The sequence below is a fragment of the Dendrobium catenatum genome, unplaced genomic scaffold, assembly GCF_001605985.2.
Source record: "Dendrobium catenatum unplaced genomic scaffold, ASM160598v2 fragScaff_scaffold_1495, whole genome shotgun sequence".
NCBI lineage: Eukaryota > Viridiplantae > Streptophyta > Magnoliopsida > Asparagales > Orchidaceae > Dendrobium > Dendrobium catenatum.
The window spans coordinates 1,020,309-1,027,128 of NW_021319957.1; positions in this window are offsets into that span (position 1 = coordinate 1,020,309).

A 6,820-nucleotide genomic window follows, 5' to 3' on the forward strand; every position below is an offset into this window, starting at 1 on the left:
AGAATATTTCATGGCCTTGGTAAATTTTCCTATTTAAGTTATTCCTTAATTTAAACTTTTTGAATACTTTTTTTTTATTTCATGTAATTAACATTGTTATTGCAATTATATTTCAATCTCTTTAAAAATCAATTATTATGGTTTCTCATTTGACATCTTTCATTTCAACATTCTTTTATCCTTTTTGTTGTTGTCAAAAAGGGGAGTATTATTTTTTTTATTTTGTGTATTTTGTTTCATATGCGTATTGTGTTATGTGTCATGTATTGTTTCATGTCGTGTATTGTGTTTATTGTATTTTCGTGTATTGTGTTTTCATGTTGGGTGTTTGTATCCTTGTGTTCATGTTTGTTATTGTTTGTCGTGTTTTATAATAAAATATTAGTTAAAAATTTTAAGCTCTTCATGGAATTTCCCTATATTCGCATGTTTTATTATTTTAGGGGGAGCTAATGAGAAATTTAGGGTATACTTGTTAACTAGAATAATAATTTTTTTTATATCATAAAAAAGGGGGAGATTATTAAGATAGTTGTACTAAGTTTTTTAATTGTTGATATTCTTGCAACATGTATGTTTTTGATGATTCCAAAATATTATTGTTTTGATTATAATTTCTCCTAACATATTTTGGAAGTATTATTTGGTTGTATGTGTGTACTAAACCTTTTAGGAAAATCATCCTAAGAGAGTGTGATTGTAATTGAGTAACTGTGTACACACACTCTGGAGGAGTGTTTAAAATTGTATTATTTTAAACTAATCATATTGTACGAACTCATTTCATACGAGATGATATGTTCATTTATTTTTTCCTTCGAGCAGACAAATAAACTTCAAGTAGAAAAGTTTTCTAAGTGCGGATCATATTGTACGAAGCTTGCTTTGTATGTATGTCGTCCAGAGTACTAAAATGTGAAGTATTTTTTCTCCTTGATGTGGGGGAAAAAGGAGAGACACTTTGGTAATAGTACAATACCTGAAGTGGGAGTCTTCAGGGAGTGGATGTTGGTCGTGTTTGACAGAATCAATAAAAATATTTGCCTTTTATTTTTTGTAATTTTTTTATTGCGGTTGAAAAGCTTTTTCAAAAAGATAATCATTTTTTAAAATTAATTAAAATAGTTTTCTAAAAAAAAAATCTAAGATAATTTTTAAAATTACCAATTCACCCCCCTCTTGGTTATCCTTGGGAAAATAGCTTAGGTTTAACAGCCTATATAGAATTAATAATTTCTACTTTCTTGAACGAAAATTGAACCATTTAACTTTTCTTATCTAAATTGTCCTTGGATTTAAAAAACGAGTCTTTCTTTTTCCATTCAGGACTTTAATGTTGTGTGTACAAATAGTTTAAAATTTTCTTCTTTTTGATCTATTCGATTTATCTATAGTAACTTAATTTTTTAGGGGATTATTTTTTTCTTATGATTAAAATAGGGGGAGGTTATTGTTGGTATTTTGGATTGTGTTATTTTTTATTTTGTTTGAGTTATTGTTTGTTTTTGAAGTCTTTTGGTTTTATGTTTTTGTTTGTTTTTACTTGTTTTTATTTTAAGTTATTTAGAATTTATGTTCTCAGGGGGAGGTTATTTATGGAAATTATTTTTTTATGTTATCTTATGTTTAGTTGTTTATAGAACTAAAGTTAAAAAAAGGGATAAAATTTTTATGATCCTCATGTTGTTTATTTTTAACTTCATTGATAGGGAGTTTGGGAGAAAAGAATTTTATTTGTAGTTCAAAAAATAAATATTTTTGCCATCATCAAAAATGGGGAAATTATTGCAACTCAGGAATCCAGCTTGAGAATGTGTTTTTTGATGATAGAAAAATATTATTATTCTATTAATTTTATCATTTTTCCTAGGATGTATTGGACATTTTCTATTTAGTATTTGGGTATAGTAACATTTCTGAGAAATCATACTCCAGACTGCTGAAGACTTTAAGATAGAGTAGATTAGGGTTTCATGTAATGAAGTCTATAAAATTTTTTATTTTTCTTAAGTTTGAGAGAGTGTGATTGTAATTTTATAACCGTGAACACACACTAAGGGAAAGTCAAAACTTAAAATTTTAAAACTAATCATACTTTACAACTTACAATCGTACTGGATGATTTGTCATATTTTTTCCTCAAAAATGAAGTTAATCAAATGATATCTTTAATTTTTGACCTGTTTGTAATGTACGATGTGAGTTAGTATAGATGATTGATTGAGTACAAAATAGTGTGCATACAAGTTTATCCCAAATAAATTAATTTATTTTTGTACTGTTCATACCATATGATGTTAATACAGATGACTAACATAGTATAAAATAGGGTCGTCCACATTCATACTAAATAAAACATGATTTATGTTAACTGTTTGTACTGTATGATGTTAGTTCATACAGATGACTAATAGAGTATAAAATAAAGTTCATATAGTGAACCAAATGAATAAGTTCAGTTTTGAATTGTTCATATTATATGATGTTAGTTCAAACAAACAACTAATATAGTATAAAATAAGGTTCGTACAACATCATACCAAATGAATAGGCTATATTTTGAACTATTTGTACAGTATGATGTTAGTAAATATAGACGACTAATAGAGTATAAAATAAGGTTCATATAATATTATACTAAGATTTTTTAACTTTTCATACAAATGATCCTCGATCATACTGTATGATCTAAAGTCGGTTCACTTGCAATTTTCTATTTTTCAGACAATTTATCTTGTGTTTTCTATATAAGACTCCCAAAAATGACACTTAAAACCTTTGATACAATTTTCTCTTGAGAGTAGAATAGACTGTGAGTGTTTGGGAGAGATTGTGAGAGTGAAGTGTGAGAGATTAAGTGGTAGTTATGAGTGATTCACAAGGTTGATCAAAGAAAGGATATCATTTTTCTTCTTTAAATTTCTTCCCATCTCCTCTAGAGGCTTTTGAGAGAAGATATATTATATTGTGTCGTAGTATTCTGCCATCACCAGGAGGGTAAAAAAGGATGAAGGTTCTCCACCATCACCAGTAGGGTGAGAAAGAATGAAGGTTCTCAACCATCAACAATAGGGTGAAAAAGGATGAAGGTTCTCTTCCATCATTAGGAGGGTGAAAAAGGACATTAATACTTTACCGCACCGGGTTGGTGGATATTATTGGAATGTTTTTCTAAATCTCAAACTATTGGATTCTTTAATTATTTTGATGGATCAATGCCATATTGCGATTAAGCTTTATAATGACCTTGATTATAGAAGAAATTTCTCTAGAAGAACTTATAACATTTATGGCTATCAAATGTTGCTATTAAATTGGACTCCTAATTTTGATGTGCTAGAGGAATCACTGATTGCTCTGGACATGATTTTGTTTTCTAATCTATGGCTCCATTTTTTAATCCATATATTTTATTTTATTTGGCTTAAATTTTTGGGAAGCCCTTACAAACGGATCTAGTGACTACATATGTCACACGTCTATATGTTCCAAGATTTTTGGTTGAATTGGACATTTCAAAGAAACATCCAAAAGAAAATTGGATTGGTTTTGAGCATAATGGTTACCAACAAAAAGTTGAATTTAAAAATCTTCCATTATTTTGTTCTTATTGTAAAATGCATGGTCACTGCAATGCAGAATGCTTTAATTTACATCCTCATTTTTGAACAAATAAAGATTTCCAAAAAATAATGAAAGGAACATTGTGACTAATACCATGCAAGAAATCCCTCTTGAGCAAAATTATTTATAGCCTCTTGCTTCCAAGGCTCATAGCATACCAAACATTGATATCCAAGAGCCGGTGATACCTGTAGAGAATGGAATTAAAGGAGATTGTGTCATAAAATCTACAACCGCTCTTATTGATAACCGTAACCTCAGTCATGCTACTTCTTGCATTTTTTATCACCAAATGATGGAACTCATTATTAAGGACCAAATGGATGTAATGTTGGCTGAGCATAACAATACTACTATTCCCTAGAAACTCCTTTTAACACTTCAAACCTTTTGATTATGATCATGTTGAGACTAATGCTAATATTGAATCTCATGTGTTTATTAATATGAAGGATAAAATGCAAGACAATAGCAACCAAAATCTAGAAGAGGGTGAATTTGTGCAGGGTGTTTTGGGAAATTGCTTCAAAAACTAAGGCAATGATGGGGAAATGGTTTGTAAGTATTCCTAAACTTTATCTCATAACATTGAAGCTAATAATTACTATGGCCATTTCGATAATGAAAATATATATAGTTTTAATGAATTTTGTGAATTCACTACGGACACATTAAGGAAAACTAAGAAAAAAAAACTGTGTTTCTCTCACCTAGAATAGCACGATCTCAAACTTCACACTTACATTCTAATGTTTAATTCAACTATTTGGAATGTGAGAGGCATTGGTTTCCCTTCTACGAGAATTAGAGTTTTAAATTGCTGTCGTATTCATAATATTTCTCTGCTTAGTTTGATTGAGCCTCTTATTTCACATAATAATTCAGATAGTACTATTTGACACTTGGGATTCAATCATGGTGTGGCCTATGTGTCCAACAAAATCTGGGTTCCTTGGAAAGTCCCAATGGTGATTAATATTGTGGGTGGTTTTACTCAAGTTATTCATTGTTGAATTGATATTTTGTGTTATAACTATTTTTCCACTTTTATTTGTTCTGCTTCTTCCCATACTAATAGATGTATTTTGTGGGACCAACTTATCTAATTTCATGCCTCTATAGATTCACCTTGGTTGGTGGGAGGGGATTTTTAATACTATTTCTACCCTATCGGAAATACTTGGGGGATCCAGACCGCTTATTCATTCGATGGAAGATTTCAATAACATGATCCTGGAGTGTAACCTCATTGATATTGGGTATACAAGTAGCAATTTTACTTGGAATCGTGCTAGCCTATGGCAAAGGTTGGATTGTGTGCTTTTTAATGATACTTGGACTAATTCCTTCTCCTCTATGCTTAATGAGCACCTTAGTACCTTATCTGGTCACTCTCCACTTTTGATTTCTTTAAAGTTGAATTTTCCTTCTACTGTTGGTAACCTTTTTTTTCAAAACATGCAGTTTCTTAATTCCTCCTTCCTGGATGTTGTTAAAGGCAATTGGTAATCCCCCCTACACATGGATAACTCTATTTTTAGCATGAACCATCTTTGGCTTAAGTTTAAAAGGTTAAAATATAAAATTAATTAGGGAAATAGGATTGTTTTTAAAAATATTTCCTCTAATATCACTGATGTTGAGGAGAAGGTGAATTCTTTGGATCTCCTAAGTAAACATTCCCCTTCTTATGCTAATTTTTCTTTGTTACAACAAGCCAAGAACTCTCTTTTTACCCTTCAAGCTGAAGAAGAGACCTTTAGGAAACAGAAAGCTTCCTCAAAGCACATAACTAATGGTGATAATAACAATAAGTATTTTCATTCCATAGTTAAGAGGAATAGAGCTAGAAATTGGATCCATAAAATTTACTTTGTTGATTGCTCTTCTACTGAGGATGTTGAGGAAAGTGCTTCATCGGGTGTGGAAAATTTTAAGGTTTTATTTAATAAAACTTTTAATCCTACTCCCATTGACACTCCCAATATTATTCCCCACCTTATTAACCAGGATGATAATTTGGATCTCATTGCCCTTTCGATGCTGGAGGAAGTTAGGAAGGCGGTTTTTGATTTGAATACTTACTACGTCGCTAGTCCAGATGGCTTCACCCCTACATTCTTTCAAAAAACTTGGGATTTTATTCACTTTGATCTGTTTAATGCTATCTCTAATTTGTTTTCGAGTAATGCTATTAAGAAACTTTTTCTCTTCCACCTCTATTGTTACTCTTTCTCTTTCACCTTTGATTCCTAAAATTATTTCTTCTAACAAAACTAGCTTCATTCCTGGTAGATCAATATCATATAATATTTTACTGTCTTCGGAGATTGTGTATGACTTGGATGTTAGGGTGCTTGGTGGTAACAGTATTTTCAATATAGACATTACCAAAGCTTATGATAATATTAACTGGGATTTTCTTTATCATATTTTGGGTTTATTTGGTTTTGACAATGGTTTTGTTAACCTTATAAAACTGTCTATTAAAATATTTTTTCTATGTTATTATTAATGGTAAACGTAATGGCTTCTTTAAGTCCTCCCATGGGTTAAGACAAGGTGATCCTATATATCCTGCCCTTTTTGTTATTGTTATGGAATTTTTTTCTAGAGGTATTTCAAATCTTTTTGAGAATTCTCCTAGATACTATTATAGAACTTTAGGAGGTTTTACTTTTTCCTATTTTTCATTTATGTTTTGCTGATGATGTAATTATTTTTTTTAATTCTTCTTTTTAATAGGTTTAAAAGACTTATGACTTTTCTAAACAAATTTGAAACTTTTAGTGGTCTTTCTATTAATAAAAATAAGAGCTATTTTATTATCTCTAAGAAGGTTTCTCAAGATAGGATGACTGCTATTTGGAATTACACTGGTTTTACCAAAGGTTCTTTGACCATTAATTACTAAGTACCTGGGTGTCCCCCTTTATAAGGGTATGAATATGAATTTTATTTTTTATGTCCTTATTTCTAATGTGCACAATAAGCCCTTTTCATGGAATTCTAATTTTCTTAGTTTTGGTAGTAGACTCACTCTTATTAAAAATGTTTTGTGCTCCTTACCTATGTATATTTTTCAAACTCTATATTTCGCCCGTGAGGTGTGTAACTGGATTGAGAAAAAATATTAATAAGTTTTTTTGGCATGACTCTAATGTGCATCATAAATTGATTTGGTCCTCTTGGCACA